At 39.3% G+C, this 24,823-nt stretch overlaps 1 long non-coding RNA gene across 1 annotated transcript in view; it reads left to right on the top strand.

The window, feature by feature from the left end:
- Positions 1 to 14,718, top strand: part of LOC117091069 — a 40,786-nt gene extending 26,068 nt beyond the window's left edge. The window contains exon 3 of the long non-coding RNA XR_004440225.1: positions 14,541 to 14,718. This is a non-coding gene — a long non-coding RNA (uncharacterized LOC117091069). The remainder of the gene's footprint in view (positions 1 to 14,540) is intronic.
- Positions 14,719 to 24,823: the final 10,105 nt, after the last annotated feature.

The raw sequence follows: 24,823 nt of genomic DNA, 5'->3' as shown, positions 1-24,823 counted from the left end.
TCTAGTTAAAATGTTTTTCAAAATAAAGGTTAATAAAGACTTGTTTCCACACAAATAGAATCCAAATGAATACTGAGTGTTAAAGGAAGATTATTAGGTTGAATGAAAATGATATCGAATAGAAACTTGGACTTACAAGAGTTTCAGAAGTGGTAAGTATATGGGTAAATATTAAGACTTTTTCTTGTTTTTAAATTTTCTTTAAAAGTTAACAGGCTATTTAGGGCAGATCACTTTGAACCCAGGAGTTTGAGGCCAGCCTGGGCAACATGGCAAAACCCTGTTTCTGCAAAAAATGTACAAATTAGCCACACACAGTGGCACATGCCTACAGTCCCAGCTACTCAGGAGGCTGAGGTGGGAGAATTGCTTGAACCTGCAAGGTGGAGGTTGCAATGAGCTGAGATGATGCCACTGCACTCCAGCCTGGGTGACAGAGTGAGACCCTATCTCAATAAATAAATAAATACATACATAAATACATAAATTTTAAATGAAAGAAAGTTTTAAAAAAGGATAACAAGTTATTTAAAACAAAAGAGAAAACAATGTATTTTGGGGTTTATAACATACATAGCAGTAAAATGTATGATGATAATAGCACAAAGGAAATGGAAGCAAACTATTGTCCCTACTTTGTATGTGAAAGGGTATATTATTTGAATATAGGCATTGATAGTTAAAGTTGCTTAATATAAATCCTGTAAAATAATCAATAAAATAACCAAATGAAAAAGTATAGCTATCCTGAAACTTATTGAATCCAAAAGAGGAATCTTTTTTTTTTTTTTTTGAGGCGGAGTCTCACTCTGTCGCCCGGACTGGAGTGCAGTGGCCAGATCTCAGCTCACTGCAAGCTCCGCCTCCCGGATTTACGCCATTCTCCTGCCTTAGCCTCCCGAGTAGCTGGGACTACAGGCACCCGCCACCTCGCCCAGCTAGTTTTTGTATTTTTAGTAAAGACGAGGTTTCACCGTGTTAGCCAGGATGGTCTCGATCTCCTGACCTCGTGATCCGCCCGTCTCGGCCTCCCAAAGTGCTGGGATTACAGGCTTGAGCCACCGCGCCCGGCCCAAAAGAGGAATCTTAAAACTTACTCAATTAATCCAAAAGAGGAAAAAGGAAACAAGAGATGATTAGATTTAATGTCAACTATATCGATAATTACATTAAATATAAATGGTGTAAACCTTCCAATTAAAAGCTAGAAATTGCAAATAGAATAAATAAGCATGATCAAACAATATGCTGTCTACAGGAAATGCATTTTAAATATAGAGACAGATAGATTAAAAGTAAAGGGTGGGAAAAGAGGTAGCATGCAAACATAAATAATAAGAAAACTGGCCGGGTGCGGTGGCTCAAGCCTGTAATCCCAGCACTTTGGGAGGCCGAGACGGGTGGATCATGAGGTCAGGAGATCGAGACCATCCTGGCTAACACGGTGAAACCCCGTATCTACTAAATAATACAAAAAACTAGCCGGGCACGGTGGCGGGCGCCTGTAGTCCCAGCTACTCGGGAGGCTGAGGCAAGAGAATGGCGTAAACCCAGGAGGCGGAGCTTGCAGTGAGCTGAGATCCGGCCACTGCACTCCAGCCTGGGTGGCAGAGCGAGACTCCGTCTCAATAATAATAATAATAAGAAGAAGAAGAAGAAGAAGAAAACTGAAGGTGCTATATCAATCTCGGGCAAAGGAGACTTCAGTACATGAAATAGTAAGACAGATAAAGAGGGACTTTTCATAACGATAAAAGGTTCAGGTGATCAAAAGGAAATAACAATAATAATAGTAAACAGTTGGCAAATTACAGAACATCAAAATACATGAAGCAAAAGTGCCATAACTATAAAGAGAAATAGACAAACCCACAATTAGAATAGATTTTAAATTCTGTTCTCTCGGGAATTGATAGAACAATTTGTCATAATATCACTAAGGATTTAGAAGACTTGAACAACATAACTAACCAACTTGATCGAGTTGTCCTTCATAGAACATTACCTGCAGTGATTGCAGAATGCATGTTATTTTCAAGTATATATGGAACAGTCACCAAGGTAAACCATTTTGCTGTACCATAAAACAACCATTACTAAATTTAAAAGAATTGAAATCATATACAGTATACTCTGATCACATCAGAATTGGATTAAAAAGCTAACTGAAAGTATATCTGAAATTTTCCCATATTTTAGAATATTAAACATATTCCTAAATAGTCCATGAAACAGAAATCACAAGGTAAAATAGAAAATACTTTGACTATTAAAAAATGAAACACAATATATTAAAATTTGTGAATGTAGCTACAGAAGTATCTAAAAGGAAACCTATATCTGTAAATGTTTTTATTAGAAAAGAAGAAAGATCTCAAATCAATTATCTAAGATTCCATTTTCAAGACCTATAAAAAGAAGCACAAAAATGAAGCAAAAGTAGAAGAATGAAATAATAAAAATTAGAGTGGAAATCATTGAGATAAAGAACAGAAAAATAATAGATAAAGTCAATGATGTCAAGAGCAGTATCACTGAATAAATTAACAAAATTGATAAGCCTGTAGCTAGAAAGATTATGAAAAACAAAGAAGATACAGCTTACAAAATCTAGGAATGAAAAAGGAGATACTGTAAATCAATAGGCTTTATTTTATTTTATTTTATTTTATTTTTATTTATTTATTTATTTTTTGAGACAGAGTCTTGCTCTGTCGCCCAGGCTGGAGTGCCATGGTGCGATCTCTGCTCACTGCAACTTCTGCTTCCCGGGTTCAAGCAATTCTTATGCCTCAGCCTCCCAAACAACTGGGGTTGCAGGTGTGCGCCACCATGCTCAGCTAAGTTTTTGTATTTTTAGTAGTGATGGGGTTTTGCTATGTTGGCCAGGCTGGTCTCGAACTCCTGGCCTCAAATGATCCCCCCGCATTGGCCTCCCAAAGTGCTGGGATTACAAGCATGAGCCACCGTGCTTGGCCGATTCAACAGACTTTAAAGGCTAATAAGTAAATATTATGAACAACCTTATGTTAATAAATTTGGCAGATGAAATGGACAAATTTCTGATAAACACGAGTTATCAAAACTGACACGTAGGTTGAAAATGTGAACAACTCTAGCTCTATTGAAAAAACTGAATTTATAATTTTAAAACCTTCCCTTATAGAAAAACACCAAACCAAGATGTCTTCACTGGTGAATTCTATCAGGCACTGAATGAAGAAATAATACCAATCCTGCAAATTTCAGAAAATAGGAGAGGAGGAAACACTCCATAACTCATTTTATGGTGCCAAAATTAACCTGACAGCAAAACCATACAAAGAGATCATAAGAAAATAAACATATAGCTTAATATATCTGATAAACACAGATATAAGAATTATTAATAAAATATTAACAAATTGAATCCAGCAAAGTCAGTTTAACATTTGACTATCAATCAATATATTTCACCATATAAACAAAAAAAATGGAGACACCATGTGATCACCTCAGCAGATTCAGAATAAGTACTTGACAAAATTCAACACTAATAATTCTCCAGACTAGAAATAGAAAAAACTTTTCTCAGTCTGATAAGGAGCATCTACAGAAAATCTACAGTTAACATTATATTTAATGGTGAACACTTTCCCCCTAAGATCAAGAACAAGGCAAATATGCTCATTCTTATGAGTTCTGTTCAGTGTTGTGCCAGAGATCCTAGCCTGTACACTAAGGCAAGAAAAGGACATAAAAAGCATACACACTGAAAAGAAAAAAGTAAAACTGGTTTTATTTGCAGGTAACATGATTGCATATATATATAAAATCCAAAGGAATCTAGAAAAAATCTGTTAGAACTAATGAATTTAGATATGTTGCAGGATATAAAGTCAGCATGTGAAAAAAATCGATTGTATTCTCATATTAGCTATGAACAATTAGAAAATAAAAAGTTTAAAACTATTATCTATAATAACATCCCAAAATTCATGAAATATTTAAGGATTAATTTGACAAAATATGTGCAGGACCTGAACACTGAAAACAACAAAACACTGCTGAAGAAATTAAAGAAGACATAAATAAAGTGAGATATACTGTGTGTGTAAATTGGAAGATTCAGTATTTTTAAAGTGTTATTTCTCCCTAATATGGTTATTAAAGAAACGAAATTTAGAAAGATTCAGTGCAATTTCAATAAAAATCCCAGCAGATTTTTTTTTTTTTTTTTTTGAGACGGAGTCTCGCTCTGTCGCCCAGGCTAGAGTGCTGTGGCCGGATCTCGGCTCACTGCAAGCTCCGCCTCCCGGGTTCACGCCATTCTCCTGCCTCAGCCTCCCGAGTAGCTGGGACTACAGGCGCCCGCCACCTCGCCCGGCTAATTTTTTTTTTATATTTTTTAGTAGAGACGGGGTTTCACCGTGTTAGCCAGGATGGTCTCGATCTCCTGACCTCGTGATCCGCCCGTCTCGGCCTCCCAAAGTGCTGGGATTACAGGCTTGAGCCACCGCGCCCGGCCCAGCAGATATTTTTTTGTAGATATCTACAAACTGGTTCTAAAATTCATATGGAAATGTAAATGACCTAGAATAACCAAAACAATTTTGAAAAAGAATGGTTGGAGGACTTACCTGAATTCAAGATTTACTATAAAGCTGTGGTAATCAAAACACTGTGATACTGACATAAAGATAGCTAATGGGATAGAATAGAGAGCCCAAAAATAGAGCCATACATTTAGTCAAAATTATTTTCCAATTTTTTATTGTGTAAAATACATATAACATAGAATTTACCATCATAACTATTTAAATGTACAATTCATTGGTTTTAGATACATTCATAATGTTTGTTTTACCACCATCTCCATCATCCATCTCCGTAACTGCTTTCATCTTGTAAAACTGAAACTCTATATCCATTAAACAATAACTTCCCATTTTTCTTCTCCAGTCCCTAGAAACTACCATTCTACTCTCTGTTTCTATTATTTTGTTGGTCAGTTTTGGATAAAGGTGCCAAGGTATTTCAATGAAGGAAAGGATAGTATTATAACAAATTATGCTAGAACAACTGGATATCCATCACAACAACTTTGACCCTTACCTCACATCATAGTCAGAAATTAGTTTGAGATGGAGCAAAGTCTTTTCGAGAATAAAACATAAGAAGGAATCTTCACAACATTGGGATAGGTTAAAAATTTCTCAGATAGGACACAAAAAGCAAGATCCATAAAATTTTTTAAGTATGAATTTGATTTTGAAATTACGAACTTCTGCCCCTTGAAAGAGACTTTTAAGCAAATGAAAATATATATGGATCTTTTCTCATGGTCTTGTGTTGATTATACAAAGGGTGATGTTTATATATATACACATATATGTATATGCACGATATGTATATATATGCGATTCTCCTGCTCAGCCTCCCAAGTAGCTGGAATTACAGGCACCTGCCACACCCAGCTATATATACATATGTCTCTGACAAGGGTCATGTGTAGTCCTTTGTACAGACAAAGAAATCTTCTTACAAGTCAACAATAACAAGGCAAACTAATTTAAAGATGGACAGAGACTGTGAACAGGCTTCACAAAAAAGATACGTAAATGCTCAATAAATGCATAAAAAGTTGCTCACTATCTTTAGTCATCAAGGAAATGCAAATTAAAGTCACACTAAGATACCACTACACACCACTAGAATGGCTCAAAATAAAAAGACTTACAATGCCTGTTTTATTTGACCTTGTATGAGCCCTTCCAATCTAAGGTCTTTCATCTTCAATTTTGGTCTTCAATTTTCCAATCTAAGGTCTTTCATCTTTCATCTTTGTTTCTTTAAATATTTTCTCCTCCACTTTTCTCTCCTTCTGGGGCTTCTATTGTTAGATTGTTGGACCTGCTATTTCTAACCTTTATAGTCTTTAGATTTTCTTTAAATTAAAGAAAAAAAAAAACTCTCTATTCTTTCCTGCTACCTACTGTGGAAGCCTGTTCTTTATAACTACTCATCTTTGAATGAGGTAAGTTTTCCCTGTATCACTATTTATAGGAAGACTGAGTGATTGAGAGCTCAGAGTTCCAGGCTAAGATATATTTTTCTTATATCTCAGGTTTATGTATGAATTTTTTCCTTTATATTTCCCCACCCAATGGATATAGGTTGCTGTAGGACTAGTCGGGAGGCAAGGTTTATCTTCTCCCTCCATCACACTGCTTTCTGAAAATAGGCTTGTTTGTGTAATTCCTTCAGCCCCACTTCTTTTGTTTCTCTGAAGCAAAGTAGGTCTCGGAAAGCTCTTGCTGCCAGCCTGTACACCCTGCTGTGAGAGATTTTGGTTGTGTTGAAGGTGTGCTCCTAGAAGCAGTGTACATACTGATTCTTTACATCTGCAGCTAGGTGCATCCTCTCTTCTCACCAGTCCTGTTCATGGCTACTCCTTTTGATGCCTTTCTATCTATTTCTTGGTTCATCTTTCTTGTAGCTTCATTGAAGATTTCTCATTACCCTTGTCATTTTTTTAATTTTTGGCGATTTGCAAGAGGAGAAAAGGAATATGTCATTTTTATACTGTCATCTTCACATTGCCGTCTTTGAACAGGAAGTCTAAGCCATCTTAGACATTCTTGTATTTTCAGCTTGTAGCAATTCTTTCAGGGAAGTAAGTTCTATTAGTCTGCCAACTGAACATAAAACAGTTTTATTCATTTGTTTCAAAATGTGCTTCTCTTGTTCCATTATTTCAGGATTGGCAAATATTATATTTACCCAAGGATAGCCATCTTGAATTTAAATATTTTCACTATGTCCTACCCTCCAAATTTTATCTTTTTACATAAAGATCACTATTGTCATAAGCCAGCCTCTCATCCTCTTCCATGGACCATCTCTAACTTTATTATGTGTCTTAGAGAAGAATCTAAAAGTGACTTCATTATCCTATGTGTGGCCACACCATTCTTTTGTACAAAGTCACCCCTGAATATTGGTTTGTGAGCATTCTAGTATTCCTGTGCTGCCAATGCCACAGAGCAGGGCTGTGCCCTCCAATGACAGATGACAGTGATCTTTAAAAAATAAATCAATGACAATATTATTATGTGTGAACTTGATCCTCTCATTATGATATTAACTGGTTATTTTGCTTGTTAGCTGATGCAGTTTCTTCCTAGCATCGATGGTCTTTACATTTTGGCATGTTTTTGCAGTGGCTGGTGCCGGTTGTTCCTTTCCATGTTTAGTGCTTCCTTCAGGGTCTCTTGTAAGGCAGGCCTGGTGGTGACAAAATCTCTAAGCATTTGCTTATCTGTAAAGGATTTTATTTCTCCTTCACTTATGAAACTTAGTCTAGCTGGATATGAAATTCTGGGTTGAAAATTCTTTTCTTTAAGAATGTTGAATATTGGCCCCTACTCTCTTCTGGCTTGTAGAGTTTGTGCTGAGAGATCCGCTGTTAGTCTGATGGGCTTCCCTTTGTGGGTAACCCTACCTTTCTCTCTGGCTGCCCTTAACAGTTTTTCCTTCATTTCAACTTTGGTAAATCTGACAACAACATACCAGAATCTCTGGGACACAAATAAAGTACTGTGTAGAGGGAAATTGATAGCACTAAATGCCCACAAGAGAAAGCTGGAAAGATCTAAAATTGACACTCTAACAGCACAATTAAAAGAACTAGAGAAGCAAGAGCAAACACATTCAAAAGCTAGCAGAAGGCAAGAAATAACTAAGATCAGAGCAGAACTGAAGGAGATGGAGACACAAAAATCCCTCCAAAAAATCAGTGAATCCAGGAGTTGGTTTTTTGAAAAGATCAACAAAATTGATAGACCGCTAGCAAGACTAATAAAGAAGAAAAGAGAGAAGAATCAAATAGATGCAATAAAAAATGATAAAGGGGATATCACCACTGACCCCACAGAAATACAAACTACCATCAGAGAATACTATAAACACTTCTACGCAAATAAACTAGAAAATCTAGAAGAAATGGATAATTTCCTGGACACTTAACACTCTCCCAAGACTAAACCTGGAAGAAGTTGAATCCCTGAATAGACCAATAGCAGGCTCAGAAATGGAGGCAATAATTAATAGCCTACCAACCAAAAAAAGTCCAGGACCAGACAGATTCACAGCCGAATTCTACCAGAGGTACAAGGAGGAGCTGGTACCATTCCTTCTGAAACTATTCCAATCAATAGAAAAAGAGGGAATCCTCCCTAACTCATTTTATGAGGCCAACATCATCCTGATACCAAAGCCTGGCAGAGACACAACAAGAAAAGAGAATTTTAGACCAATATCCCTGATGAACATCGATGCAAAAATCCTCAATAAAATACTGGCAAACCGAATCCAGCAGCACATCAAAAAGCTTATCCACCATGATCAAGTGGGCTTCATCCCTGGGATGCAAAGCCAGTTCAACATACACAAATCAATAAACGTAATCCAGCATATAAACAGAACCAAAGACAAAAACCACATGATTATCTCAATAGATGCAGAAAAGGCCTTTGACAAAATTCAACAGCCCTTCATGCTAAAAACTCTCAATAAATTCGATATTGATAGAACGTATCTCAAAATAATAAGAGCTATTTATGACAAACCCACAGCCAATATCATACTGAATGGGCAAAAACTGGAAGCATTCCCTTTGAAAACTGGCACAAGACAGGGATGCCCACTCTCACCACTCCTATTCAACATAGTGTTAGAAGTTCTGGCTAGGGCAATCAGGCAAGAGAAAGAAATCAAGGGTATTCAGTTAGGAAAAGAAGAAGTCAAATTGTCCCTGTTCACAGATGACATGATTGTATATTTAAAAAACCCCATCATCTCAGCCCAAAATCTCCTTAAGCTGATAAGCAACTTCAGCAAGGTCTCAGGATACAAAATCAGTGTGCAAAAATCACAAGCATTCTTATACACCAGTAACAGACAAACAGAGAGCCAAATCATGAATGAACTTCCATTCACAATCGCTTCAAAGAGAATAAAATACCTAGGAATCCAACTTACAAGGGAAGTAAAGGACCTCTTCAAGGAGAACTACAAACCACTGCTCAGTGAAATAAAAGAGGACACAAACAAATGGAAGAACATACCATGCTCAAGGATAGGAAGAATCAATATCTTGAAAATGGCCATACTGCCCAAGGTAATTTATAGATTCAATGCCATCCCCATTAAGCTACCAATGACTTTCTTCACAGAATTGGAAAAAACTACTTTAAAGATCATATGGAACCAAAAAAGAGCCCGCATTGCCAAGACAATCCTAAGTCAAAAGAACAAAGCTGGAGGCATCACACTACCTGATTTCAAACTATACTACAAGGCTACAGTAACCAAAACAGCATGGTACTGGTACCAAAACAGAGATATAGACCAATGTAACAGAGCAGAGTCTTCAGAAATAATACCACACATTTACAGCCATCTGATCTTTGACAAACCTGAGAAAAACAAGAAATGGGGAAAGGATTCCCTATTTAATAAATGGTACTGGGAAAATTGGGTAGCCATAAGTAGAAAGCTGAAACTGGATCCTTTCCTTACTCCTTATATGAAAATTAATTCAAGATGGATTAGAGACTTAAATGTTAGACCTAATACCATAAAAACCCTAGAAGAAAACCTAGGTAATACCATTCAGGACATAGGCATGGGCAAGGACTTCATGTCCAAAACACCCAAAGCAATGGCAACAAAAGCCAAAATTGACAAATGGGATCTAATTAAACTAAAGTGCTTCTGCACAGCAAAAGAGACTACCATCAGAGTGAACAGGCAACCTACAGAATGGGAGAAAATTTTTGCAATCTACTCATCTGACAAAGGGCTAATATCCAGAACCTACAAAGAACTCAAACAAATTTACAAGAAAAAAACAAACAACCCCATCAAAAAGTGGGCAAAGGATATGAACAGACATTTCTCAAAAGAAGACATGCATACAGCCAACAGACACATGAAAAAATGCTCGTCATCACTGACCATCAGAGAAATGCAAATCAAAACCACAATGAGATACCATCTCACACCAGTTAGAATGGCAATCATTAAAAAGTCAAGAAACAACAGGTGCTGGAGAGGATGTGGAGAAATAGGAACACTTTTACACTCTTGGTGGGATTGTAAACTAGTTCAACCATTATGGAAAACAGTATAACGATTCCTGAAGGATCTAGAATTAGAAGTACCATATGACCCAGCCATCCCATTACTGGGGATATACCCAAAGGATTATAAATCATGCTGTTATAAAGACACATGCACACGTATGTTCATTGCGGCACTATTCACAATAGCAAAGACTTGGAATCAACCCAAATGTCCATCAGTGACAGACTGGATTAAGAAAATGTGGCACATATACACCATGGAATACTATGCAGCCATAAAAAAGGATGAGTTTGAGTCCTTTGTAGGGACATGGATACAGCTGGAAACCATCATTCTCAGCAAACTATCGCAAGAACAGAAAACCAAACACCGCATGTTCTCACTCATAGGTGGGAACTGAACAATGAGATCACTTGGTCTCGGGAAGGGGAACATCACACACCAGGGCCTATTATGGGGAGGTGGGAGGGGGGAGGGATTGCACTGGGAGTTATACCTGATGTAAGTGATGAGTTGATGGGTGCTGACGAGTTGATGGGTGCAGCACACCAACATGGCACAAGTATACATATGTAACAAACCTGCATGTTATACACATGTACCCTAGAACTTAAAGTATAATAAAAATAAATAAATAAAATAAATCAATGAAAGTCATTCCTTGCCTTCTGGAATCTCCCATTCTAGAGTCTAGTTTAGGAAAGTTCTCTCTCTCTCTCTGACACACACACGCACACACAACCACCACCATCACCAACAACAATAAAAGACTTAAGAACACTTAATAATATGTAAAAAGTGGTAAAGTAGCAAAACGAAACTATATTTCTAACTGCTGTGGAGTCACAGAGCAGTAGCATTGTCACTGTTGGGTTAAGGGAAGTCGCCCTGCAAAGAGGAAGTTTCACGTGGAGTTTAGACAAACGATAGTTTAAGTCCTTGCTGGGCAATTTATTAACTATATAATCTTCAGCAAAATGACTGGTCTTTCCAAAAACCAGTTAACTCTGTCGTAAAATAGTATCTGCCTCAAAGAGATTTTTTAAGTTAACTGCGATGACACATGCAAAACTCTTAGCACAATGCACGGCACGTAATAAGTATTCAGGAAATCTCAGCTATTATTATTTTTATAAGGAGAGAAATCGAGTTACTGCAGAGGAGGTGAACATTTTTTGCATGAAGGCCTGAGGTTTTGCATGAGGATGTCATGTATGAAAGAGAGGAACTAGAGTACTTAAACCAGAGAAGAGATTCCATTTAGAAAGCCGTTAGATGGAGGTGTGGTGGTGGGTGGGAGTGGTGAGGAGGGGGAGCTGTACAAAGGATGAAGTAAGGCCAAGTGGAAGAGCTTTAATTTGATATGATGAACAACAGTAGCTACCGCATAACAAGGGGATCCCGTGAAAGCAGCTTTCACAGATTCCCTGGGACTGCATTCCTCAATAAAGTATTATCACATACATTTTTACTTCTGGCTCTAATTTTTAGAGAAACTGGGCCAAGAAAGAATAAACTCTACGAAATACTATGATGGAGGAATGAGGACTTGGTAATGGTGTAACTGTGTATGGCAAAGATTGGGGGAAGTTTAAAGATTAGCTCCAAGTTTGTGGGCCTGGGGACCTAGGGATGAACGTGGAGTGAAGGTAATTTTCATAGTGGTGAGGAAAGGGGGAAGTTAAGAATCAGCCCTAGTGCTCCTTATGGTATCAGAGGAACTTGTCTATATCCCAAATATGTGATTTAAAAGTCTCTGGATCTCCAGGGTCAGAGTCCTCGCCCTGTATCCCTTTATCGCTCTTTGATAGGTCAACATTTAATATGAGGTTGGGACAATCTGAGTTTGACCCTTAACTATTTTATGGCATAAGGTTTAATAAAAAGGAATCCAGTTAGGATGACAGACTTATGAAATCATTTTCCCAATCTTTATTTTAATATATAGTTTAACAACAGAAAAACCTAAACATAGCACTACCATTTTTTTTTTTTTAGAGAGAGAGAGAGAAAAAAAAGAGCAGACTGAAGTAGCAAAGTCATTTGTCTAAATTGACTGTAATGAGACCAAAGAGCCCCTCCCTTCTAAAGCAGATACAAAAACAAAAGCAAGGATTGGAGTGTGAAGGAGAAGGTTTCTCTGGGAAAACATTTGAAAACCTTTATTTCCAAGCCTACCAGTCAATAAATATTATCCCCCATTGTGAATGAACCCCCATATGAGGTTCTCTGCAGGTTGATACTAAAGAAACCCTAGGCATCAGACATATTCTCACAGAACATGAAATGTGGTAGGAGGTATAGGTCTCATGAGAATAAACCAAATCAGGATACTTACACAGATCTATCAAGTCCAGTACAGACTGAAATATACAGCTACTCTCCACCCAAAGTAGCTCAAATCTAACATGCTCAGAAGTAGAACTCACCTGCTCTTCCTTTTGTAGTTCCTATTTCAGTTGGAGGTATCCAGTTGCTTGTGCCAGAAACCTGGTTATCATTCCTGACTCCTTCTTCTCCCTTCCCCTCCCTATCATTATTTAAATGACCAAATACTATCGGCTTTAACCCAAATATTTTTCAAATCTGCCTCTAGGAGAGGCAGCCTGGGTAAACAGCGGTGTTGGCCAACATTATTCCAGCTTAGATATCTATAGGGAGGAATCTTTTAGACTCACATTTCTTTTCTAAGTGAATGAAATACAATGACTTTCAAACCTAACAAAATCAGGAACTTGTCTGCACCCTTCCATCTATGGGAAATTGACATGGGCTTCTAAAGATTGCTGTGCATGTCAAACCAAATGGAGGATAGAAAAAGTGGTTGATACACTGGGACCTATTGGGGGGTGGGGACAAGGGGAGGGAGAACATTAGGACAAATACCTAATGCATGTGGGGCTTAAAACCTAGATGATGGGTTGATAGGTGCAGCAAACCACCATGTCACATGTATACCTATGCAACAAGCCTGCATGTTCTGCACATACATCCCAGAACTTAAAATAAAATAAAATAAGATAAAAGCTGGTTGAGGACCCAAAGGACCCTCCACGATGTCAACACAAACACATTTTACTGGACAATCTTAAGTCTTCCTATGACTTGGTACTGCATATGCTAATCTTGGGAAAGTCAGCAGCCAGAACTTTGGGAAGCAGAGAATTGGACACATGGGCTTGATTATTCAAACAAATGATTTGATACCCAAATTATCTGGATAATTGCCTCCTTGTGGTCTAGGGCAACCTGACCCCCCATACTCCTGGAGCCATAGGAAATCTGAGAGTCATAAATGCCTGTGAGAAACTAGATAGAGTGTCTGAGGGGGTGTCTGCAGAGTAGGAAATGAAAAGACTGTTCAAAGTGGCAAATGAGTAACGTGTTCATTGTAACAGGTAGAAAATCAGCCCAGGCTGGGAGTAAGTCGGGAGTAAATTTTGGTTGGTGTCTGACAATTTCCTCATCCTTGTCTATTTTTTAAACTTTGGTCAATTCATTCCCAAGTAACCCTCACCCAGTGTTAGTTTCTTGTTTATTCTCTGCTCACATAGCACCAGGGGACTGTCTGTGTCACATATTTGCACTTATTCATATGCTGCTTTGTAAATGTTTTTAAGCCCTTTTTCTATATGTGTGCCATGTTTTCTGAAGTGGATTTATGTTCTTTGATGTAGTCTCTTCAATAGTCATTTCCCACTTTTCCTCTCATTTGCATTTTACAGCTCTGTTCATTTGATGTTGTCTCATAAAGACCTCCATGTAACTTCTTAATACTTTTATCTATACTTTGCCCTCCTTCTGCTGTTGAGTAAAAGTATGAAAGCGATGCTGCATGTGCATTCAAGATATAGTACACACGCTATTAGGTTTCTGCTTTACAATGATCTCCTTTAAGACAACAACTCGAGCAACTCTGCATTTAAAAGCCTGGATTCCTTGTGCACACTTTGTGTCATTGTCCATGACGCACAACAAGCTGAGCCCCTTCCTGTTCCCACACAACAGCATGGACTTTGCCCTACTCTGCTTGGAAACCCCTTTCCCCTTCTGCACTTGGGAAGTGAGCAAGAAACTCATGCTTCAAACCCTAGCTCAGAGGGTTGAGAACCTAGCTCCTCTCCCAGGCAAATATTCACTCATCTCATCTGCTCCCAGAATACTTTTTACAAACATTTTCTGAGGCCCATGCCCATTTTATAAAGGTTTTTTTGTTTATTTTGTTTTCACATTGGTCTTCACCAAAATGCATACTTCAAGACCGCAGCTTGTTCATTTTTATAACCACATCACCAAATACTGCAGCTGTCACACAATAGACACTCATAAAATGTTGGAGAATAAATATTCAGGGGATAAGTTCTTGTGTGGAATGTTGATAATTCTCTGTTCTATATTCCCATCCCTCCAAGGAGCCTGCCAGGATGAATTCTTCCAGCTTCATTCTTCATACGCCTTCTCTGCCTCAAGAATCAGTGTCCTGCTGGTCCCAGTCTGTCCCTGCTGTCATCCAAACTCTTCCATTAATTGACAGAGGCCGAATGGGGCCCCGAGGTGCTTTAAATAAACCATTTGTTCATTTATAAGATATCTATTCCAGTATTTGTCTCAATATTTATTTCATGTCTATCCTGTGCCAGGTGCAGTTTGTTTTACATGCTGTTGATATACCAGTTAATAAGATAGTCAAAGTCCCCATCCTCCTGATGCTTATATTTTAATGGTTTAGTTTGGAGAGTGAGCTGATGGACAGATTAAAAATGGAAAACAAAGCTTTTTGCCTACATTGTCTGATCAATTCAGTTCAAAGCTATATAAATCTTCATTTTTCCGCTTGAGTTTGGTAATTGAGTCCTATCTGCATGTGTCTTTCTGTTATCATATTTCCAGAAAAAAAAAAAAAAAACAACATATACCATGGCCACACTTGTCCCTAGCACCTATGCCATGTTATAGATAGACACATATATACATATATACACTACATTCAACAGCTATACAATGTATACACTCACTGATCATCCATTCACCCAAATATCAAACCTCCCAAGGTATAAGGTACGCCACCTTCCCCTCCACTAATACACATCCATTCTGATGCATTTCCTTCCTTCCTTCCTTCCTTCCTTCCTTCCTTCCTTCCTTCCTTCCTTCCTTCCTTCTTTCTCTCTCTCTCTCTCTTTCTCTCTTTCTGTCTTCTTTCTTTCATCTCACTCTGTTGCCCAGGCTACCGTGCAGTGGCACAAACATGGCTCACTGCAGCCTCACCTCCTGGGCTCAAGTGATCCTCCCACTTCAGCAGCCTCCTGAGTAGCTGGGACCACAGGTTTTGTGCCACCACACCTGGCTAATTTTTTAATTTTCATAGAGACAGGATCTGGCCATTTTGCCCAGGCTGGCCTCTAACTCCTGGCCTCAGGCCATCCTCCTGCCTGAACCTCCCAAAGTACTGGAATTACAGGTGTGAGTCACAACACCTGGCCTGGATGCATTTTCTAATGCATGTGCATGTAGATGCACATAGAACAAACATGACTACACACACTCACACGTGCGCATATAGTGGCAGTTAGTAAAACACTTTCGCAGAGGGCCTAATGATAACTTTTATTTCTTTGTGTGTGGTGATTTGCAATTTCTAAATGTTTTCCCATCCATTGAACTCCTTTAATCTTCCTACCAAATTCTCTAAGGCAGTCTATACCCATTTTCTATTTAAGGAAACTGAGGATGAGCAAAAACAAAGAGAGAGAAAGAGAAAGATCCGTATTTACTGAGGAAATGACTACAGCACGCATGCGTGAACACACACATACACACACACACATATACACACACACACAACCTGGGCCTGCTCACAGGGCTGTGCATTTTTGCACATATCATCTCTATGAAATATCATTTTACCCATCTTACAGATGAGGTAGCTTTTGAACTATATCAAGAAACATTGCACAGACCCCTATTTTCTCACAAGTTCAGCAAATTGGCATTTAAGTCATCCCAGATGGGTATTGTAAGGGCTGTCCTAAGGAGTACCAAAGAGGAGAGTCTTTTCCATCAGGATTTTTTTTCCTCCAGCTGAGTCCCAGCCTCTGTAGCTTCATTCTATTTCTTTGTGGCTTTTACTTCCTCAGAAAGAATGAAGCACAGCTGCCAGTTGTCCTCTGAATAACTCTTCAGAGATTTGAAGCCTGTTATACTGTTGAAAACAGGCATCTCCCAGTTCCCATCACTTAATGTTAGAGTGGACTTAATAATTAAGTATTCCTCAGTAGAGGCTCAAAGCCATAATGTAAAAAACAGCCTTCTTTTTCATTATCTGGACCCAAACACATGTTTCACACAAGCCAGATAACCTGACAAAAATATACTGACCTGCCCACCAATGTTGAGTGTGGATTTGTATAAACAGTCATGGAGGACAGAAGGCTTGGGACCCAGTTTTCAGCATCCTTTTTTATAGCATGCCTCCATGCCTTTCACACCCTCACCTTCTCCCCCAGACTTTCCTTGCTTCTCTCCACAGATCGAAGTTTACCGCTTTTCCCCACTCTTTCCTGCCACTCCTTGTAAAGTACACACACAGAGGCACACACATGGAATCTTGTCCATGGCCCATCACTTTGGTCCTTTACTCCCTGACTTGGTTTTTCTCTATTTAGTTTCTAAACATCTTTCTAGCCTTACCTCTGGAGCTCAGCAAACTGCCTCCTGGTTCTGTCCTTGTCTGTCTTTGCCATGGTCTCTGCTTCACAAGTGCTTTTCAATCTCCCCCATGGTACTGAACTCTCCCAGTGGGAAGAGACTATATCTCCTCCTTCTTTTGAATTTTCCCTCTGTTCCCTGAAAACACAGTGGCCATCTCAGAAGTGACTGACTTACACAAGATGTGATGATCCTCCAGGTCAGTGGATTTTTTTTTTACAAGTTTTATTTTGTTTTTAATTGTCACGTAATAATTGTACATATTCATGGGGTACAGTATGATGTTTCCATACATGGATACATCATGTAATAACCAAATCAGGGTAATTAGCAGATCTTTCACCTCAAACATTTATCATGTCTTTGTGGTGAAAACATCCAAACCCCTCTCTTCTACCTATTTTGGAGGTATTTCTTAAATTCCTATTTAAGGCCTTTGTCTATTTTGGATGTGAATTCAGCTTTAGTCAAGAACAATTTTTCGTGCTTATGGCATTAGCTCAGGATGACAGGGAAAGTGTAAGAGAGGAAAAAAATATGATTCTGTGGATGAACACAATTTCTTGGGCCAATTAACTGAGACAGTTAACATGCTGATTATGTTTAAACTATCCAGTGATTAATTTAGAGAATTTTATAGACAGTTTAATACTCTCCCAACATAAGGAATAAGCCAGTTTATACAAAAGAAGAGAGAAAGAACCCTGAGATATATCTACCTCTGATGATGAATATGACAAATGAAAGATGGGGACATTAGAAATTTTTCCTTAAAAATTGTATAGTTCAGAATGAAGGTACAGATAGTCAACCTCCAAATGTTGGGGCATGTATATTACTTCCAGGACATTTTAAATCCTGATTTGACCATTTTCTGCCCTTCAGCATACACCTTGGCTTCCCTATCCTAGTCATTCCCAAGTTGACACTGCAAACCCTTTCCAATGAATGCTTATGTAAATCATAATTGCTAAGGCAACTCCTTGAGCAAAAAACAAATTTGAAAACTAGTCTGATGATCTCTGTTTTTTTTTATTGTCCACTTTAATTTTATTGGCCAGGACCAATGGTTGCCTGGGTTTAAACCAAGACTATTGAGTGCCTGGGATAGGTATGATAGAGGTGGCAAGGTGAGGTCAATGCAAGACATTGCAAGAACTAATTGTGTTACTTGAAGTGGATGTGGCTGTCTGGATCATCTCTATACCTACTCTATTTGCTGCCTGAAATGCCCATTCTGCCCTATACCTCATGGTTCAATCTTTTTTACTTCACCTTTTCTATTCTCTGGTTTTCCCACCTGTACCTTTTCAGGACTGCTATATGTACACACACAGGAAAAACAAACAAACAAAAAACCTCCTTTCCTCCTTCCCTTCCTTTTTTCCTCTCTTTTGGTCACTAGATGCATATGTATGGTACTGAAGGTGCCTTCTGATGTTGTCAACTCGGTCATGCAATTGGTCATTTTAGTGGAGAGTTGGGTGAGGCAGTGCTTCCATGAAAGGGCCACTTGATCAGGTAGCCCAGCATAGACATACTATCAGCTTATTCTCTCTGCATACATTTGCTCCTATTATTCTGTCTCTCTGTAATCATTCATCTATTCAACAAATATCTGTTATATGCCTACTATGTGCTAAGAATTATACTATTCCTGTGTTTTAATAGTGACATGGTATTGCTGTTTCTTTCTGATTAACAGATATTTTCAAAGCTGAATGAAGAAAGCCATATTAGGAAAACAGTTATAAGATGAAGCTGATTTTTTTTCTTGTCTCTGAAGGCTTTTATTAGTGCGAGGCGGGCAGGAAAGGAGGAATAATATGGCTGGTCAGAGATCCCTTTCTCACACTAGCTCCTGCCCTGGGTAGCAGGGCAGTGGGTGGGAGGTAGGGGAGTGCCTATAGTCATAGTCCCCCCCCCACCAATCTTCTTACCCTCATTTTCTTGCCCCAGGGCCCCCCAACTGAGAGGGATTCTGTCATTGTAATTAAGCAGTCTGTAATCAACAAAGTCCCATTAAGAAATAATGAGGCCAGTAATGCAGTGGGTGCCATTGGTGAGGGATTAGTGAAACTCATGTGGTTTCCTGCAACTCTCTCACTTTCTGAGGAAGTGTTGGGGAGGGGGTGGGTGGATAAATTGTTGACTCAGCACTATTAGCGTTAGTCCCTGCACTCTCCCCCATACTCTCAAGTTAAACACCTTGCTGAAGTTGGTTGGATGTGTTAGGTGGGACATGGCTTCCAGCTCTGATAAAGGCATGTATGTGAGCTCCTTGTTGGCAGAGTTACATCATAGTCATCTCTGCATTCCCAGTGCCTGGCACATCATAAGTGCCCAATAAGTGTTCCATGAATGCCAGGAGAGGGTGGGTTAGAAGTACACATTGAGCCTAAGACCCAAATGTCCCACCTTCTTGCTTAAGACATTCTCAAAAAGATTGTGGCTTCATGAGCATCTGGGTAAATATGATTGACTGAAGAGGATCTTGGTACTAAGGACTTTAAGCTCTTTTCACACTCTTCGCATACTGAATCTTGCCTTTGTTGTAATTACCTGTATATGAGGGCATAAGTTCTTGGAGGGATATGACCATTTTATATACTTTTATATTCCACAGAGTGTATGTTGGGTGTAAAGCTCTAATGTATATTTTGCAGCAGCAAGGATTGAAACTAGACATATGGAAAAGTTGCCATGCCAGAAAGTCAATGCCAAAGTTCCCCAGAATACCCTTTTCTATTAATTTTAGAGTCCAGTAAAATAGTAAAAGCTAAATTGGGAGGGAACTAATCAATCTGGAGTTTCCCAAAATGTATTATATGATCTGTGTCAGGGGAGCTTACTCTGTGTGAAAATGTAGTTCACTCACCTTCCTAACGTGAATCCTGTGGAGTCTAAAGAGTCTTATATGTGGCCAGGCACGGTGGTTCATGCCTGTAATCCTAGCACTTTGGGAGGCTGAGGCGGGCGGATCAGGAGGTCAGGAGTTCGAGACCAACCTGGCCAACATAGTGAAACCCCGTCTCTACTAAAAATACAAAAATTAGCCTGGCCTGGTGGTGTGCGCCTGTAGTCCCAATTACTTGGGAGGCTAAGGCAGGAGAACGGCTTGAACCTGGGAGGTGGAGGTTGCAGTGAGCCAAGATTATGCCATTGCACTCCAGCCTGGGCGACAGAGCGAGACTCCATCTCAAAAAAATAAAAAATAAAAAAGGCTTACATGTGGACGCAGCAGAATGATCTCTCCAAGTGTGTTTCAGCCCAAGGCCCCTGGGAGCTTATGCAACATTAGCATCTTTTGAGCTTGTGGTTTGTATTATTTTCCTCAGCCTAGAACCAGAGGGCCCAGTCAGGAAACTGAAGGATAGCAATCCATATTATTCATTCCTTTGCTTTCACAACACCGCCTGTAAGTTGTACAAACTCTTCTCAAGCAAAAACAGTTCATAACTTCTTTCAAGGTAGAAAATTCTTCTAAAGAAGGAGTCAATATGGGGTGGGTGTTATGGACACTTACTTCAAGTCATATAGGTTTGGGTTTTAACCCAGGACAGTTTCAACGCATTCTCCTGTTTACTTAAAAAAATTACTTAATCTTATGTCTGAAATGGTGCTAACAATACCTATCACACAGTTTGTGAGGATTAAAAGAAAAGAAGGTATATAGAACACCTCCTAGCACTGTGCCTGGCTTACAGTGAGTACTCAAAATGGTAGTTAAGGAGAATAGAGCTAAATCCAGCTTCAGTCTGTCCATTTCCAGTATGTGCTGCATAATTTTGCCTAGGTTTATGTGAGCTCTGCGATTGTTCCTCATGTGTCTTTATGTTTTGTTTCTCTACTTAGACTGTAAGAACCTCTTACCAGGATCTGATATTCTTTCGTATTATTGAATTCCACAGAAGTCTTTAGGGCAGGACCCCTACTCAGGCATCAAATAATTATAATTGGTCCATCTGCCATTTCAAGTTCATGAAATGTGTTATTTGATCTTCTACATCAGCGGAGCTTGCTCTGTATTAAGATACAGTTTATCTACTTTTCTTGAGTGCATTCAGTGGAGACTAAAAAGCCTTATATGTGGTTTGAAGAAAAAAGAAGATCAGGAATATCAGTGTACCTTGAAGGTGGTAGAAGAGAATAGAGAACCTTCAAGGCTGGGTGAGAAAATTGGGCCTGTTAGACTTGACTGAATCCATGCATTGAATAGAGTCTTCTCTTCCAAGGCTGAGGGCATGAGCTTTGCAAGTTTGAGCATACAAACTCTTGGCCTGAAACCACCGCTTTAGAATGAGCCTGGCACTAGGAGTTATCTCCATAATCTCCTTCCCTTCCCCAGACTAGAGTTATTTTTCCCTTCTTTCTTCTGATGATAAGGATATAATCCTGGCAAGAGTTGACTATTTCCCCAAAATTATCTGTTCATTTTTACCATTATTTGGTGTGTTATTCATTTTTGGAATGATTTGCAGTGAATGTTTTATCATGGCCCAGCATACTCCTGTTATCCTGCATACTTCAGCACAGCCATCTCTTCACTCATCATTTGGCGAGGGCTAGAATAAAACAAACCTTCTGAATATTTATTCCTCTTACAGAAACCCTTCTTGCTAAGTCAGACCCCTCAGGGAGCACCTTCCTATGTTGTATCTGAAATCTCCTGTTTTGGCTATCAGTGTCATAGTTTGCTACCAGAAGTATGGATAATTGAGACAAAGAACCCTCCCCAAAACGGTGAAAAGCCTTAGAAGCTTTTGGTTTAAACGATGTGAAGATGAATTCCTGAGAGTTTAGATGCCTCTCCCACCCCTCCTCCTTCTGGCCTCATGATGTCCTGCCATTCGTACATTTGAGACATGTGCTAAAGAATATCTACCCATCCTGCGCATCTTCACATGAAAGAATGCTGGCTGATTTCATGTGTCCCACAAGGGGATGTGTTGATTCAGATAGTGGGCAGCAGAAAGCCTTTGCTATTCAGAATTTGGAAATGGGAGAAATGGAGCCAGAAAATGTTTATAGAACAGTGAGAGAAGAAAAGGAAAACTAGCCAAGGTACAGCTGACCTGTTAAAAGCAGAATATACTTAAGATACCCCAAAGACTGAGGCTTTTGTAATATTAGTGATGAGTATTAAAGGTAAAAGATTCCTGTTTTCAAACAGAGATATTCCTAAACCTACCAAGCAAAGGAGAATCCACAATATCTGTTGTGGTAGGAAGTTCTTCTCAAGTCTAACCGTAATCCCTCCAATGCTATTTTATTTGCCTATATTAATGTGTTGCTTTGTAATTGTTCTTAGGTTGCTTTTATTGTGTGTGTTTTGCCTTCACAGGTAAACTCCTCCAGGGCAGGACCTGACTCTTCAGAGGAATTTTTTTTTTTTTTTTTTTTTTTTTTTGAGACGGAGTCTTGCTCTGCCACCCAGGCTGGAGTGCAGTGGCCGGATCTCAGCTCACTGCAAGCTCCGCCTCCCGGGTTTACGCCATTCTCCTGCCTCAGCCTCCCGAGTAGCTGGGACTACAGGCGCCCGCCTCGTCGCCCGGCTAGTTTTTTGTATTTTTAAGTAGAGACAGGGTTTCACCGTATTAGCCAGGATGGTCTCGATCTCCTGACCTCGTGATCCGCCCGTCTCGGCCTCCCAAAGTGCTGGGATTACAGGCTTGAGCCACCGCGCCCGGCCTAGAGGAATTTTTTAATCCTTCTCCCCAGAAATGCCCACGTCAAGGCCATAGTAGAGAAGAAGCTCAAGAGCAATCCTTAAGCAACCACACTTGGAAGCATCCTGCATCAGAGGGATTTGTTCCAGACTCAGATTTAATCCACTACTTCCTTTTTGTAAGACAAGTGTTGTCTGAAGGAGTCTGTGTGTGATTTTGAGATGAAAGGATTGCAGAACTCAGCTCCCAGATTGTCACTACTTCCTTTTTGTAAGACAAGTGTTGTCTGAAGGAGTCTGTGTGTGATTTTGAGATGAAAGGATTGCAGAACTCAGCTCCCAGATTGTCTCGTATCTGATTCTTCAAAAGGGAAAAAGAAGTGAACTTTTCTGCACAATAGCTGAGCAGATAGGAGAGAAAAAGCTTGAAGATTCACAGTGGAGCAAGGCTAATTGGAGCCTTCCTCAGAGCAGCTCAACTCTCCCAATTTTAGGTATCCCATTCCTTGCCATTCCCACTGTAATTCTGACTTGGCAAGAGCACCACACTGAATGTTCTCAAAGTACTTTGTAGACTTTAATTAGTTCTGTGGGAAGTCAGGCAAAGCTCAGCCTTCATTCTGCCAACAGAGACGACAGTGGTGGGTGTGGAAGGAAGGCAAGAAGATGGACACCCAGAGCAATTGTGCAACTTACTGAAGGCCATGTGGATAGGAGGAACTGGGTTTAAAACCCTGAGTCTTGATAAAAGTGTCTTAGCCTTCCACATTCCTAAACAGGTAGTGGGCTCATCCTACTAACCTACTTTGCTAGGGTGTTGTTGATGAATGCTTATAAACCCTGTCCTAGATGATAGGTTTGGAAGATTGTTAAGGAAACATGTCATTAAGTCCCTACTCACCCCCTCCTCGACAAATAGCCCTGGAGGGAAATGAATGTTAGCCAGAATCGGAGGGCCTCCACTTCAATGGGATGAACAGAGATTCAACAACAGGAGAAATGTTCCAACGGTGAGGGAAATCAACGATGTTCTGGGGGTGAAGGGTAGAGGTTGGGAAGGCCTAAACAGGTGACCCACTGCCAGACAGCCCAGACAAGATCATCACGGAGTAGTTGATTCCCATTAGTCACTGTGGATGATCGTTTTCTTAAAATTCAGGACACCATTTTGTAGTAGTTTTCCTTCCTCTCTTTGTAAGAGCAGAAGACCTCTCTGGGGCCTATCACAAGACAAGTGGGTGTTGGCAAATGAGGGTCATGGTTTGAGCCTGAATTGCTCTGTGCTTCTCTAAAAGACATGGTTAAGAATTTGGGCTCTGATGTTAGAGACCTAGATTAAAATCCTTCCTTGCCACTTCCATCAGTATCAATTTGGGTAAGTTTCTTAACTTCTCTAAGCCTTGATTTTCTCACCTATAAAATGGGTATAGTAATAGTGCCTAACTTAGAGATTTGTTGTGAAGGTTAAATGCAATTATTCAGGTAAAGCCTTAATGGAGCATGATATGTATTAAGCACTTAATCCATCTTATCTACCAATTCTTCTCTGTGTGGGTTACCCACTTTGGAGATTATCCCCAGTAATTTCTTTGGTCAAGTCCTGATCTCCCTGGCCTCTTGGCTATCTTCTCCCACCATGATCAGTGAGAAGTTGAGGAACACTAATACCAAATTCTTTTTCATGTTAGTTAGGAGAAAGCAGAATTACGAAGGTCAACCTGCTGGTGTAAAAAATATTACATAGATTAACCCTGCTCTACATATTAGATATGTTCTCAAAATGGCTAAGTGGCCATTTTTATATTGGGTAATCTTTAAATGACTTTATTTGCAAGTCTGAGTAATATACTCAGAAACAAGAATCACAGTTAAGGGAAGGGAAACTAATATTTGAGCTTGAGACACTTTCCATATCTAAGTCTAATTGAATCCTCGCAATCACCCGATAAAGACGGCTTATTATTCCCATTTTATGTGTTAAACAACCAAAACTCAGAGAGGTTAATTAATACCCTCAAAATCACTCTTCTAGGGGTGGTGGAGCCTAAGTTTGAATGCAGCTCTGGCTCCCAGACCTGTCCATTTTCTACTAAGTCACGCTCAAAGGCATATTCTGCTTTTGTTAATGGTCAGCCTATGTGCATTTAAGTTTCCCACACAAATTCCAGAAGAATTTTGTCAATCAATTCATATGACCTTGAGTATTAATTTAGTTTAAAAATCTTTCCCCTTATGATTTAAAAAATATTAACTTTAAGAAATTATCTGCCATGTGCAGGATTATCATAAAATTAAAAAAAAAAAGAAATTAGCAGCTGG

This window comes from Trachypithecus francoisi, unplaced genomic scaffold (assembly GCF_009764315.1).
Source record: "Trachypithecus francoisi isolate TF-2019V2 unplaced genomic scaffold, Tfra_2.0 Lachesis_group11, whole genome shotgun sequence".
Classification (NCBI taxonomy): domain Eukaryota; kingdom Metazoa; phylum Chordata; class Mammalia; order Primates; family Cercopithecidae; genus Trachypithecus; species Trachypithecus francoisi.
The sequence above is the reverse complement of the archived record's forward strand: the minus strand, read 5'-3'. Positions and strand labels throughout refer to the sequence as shown.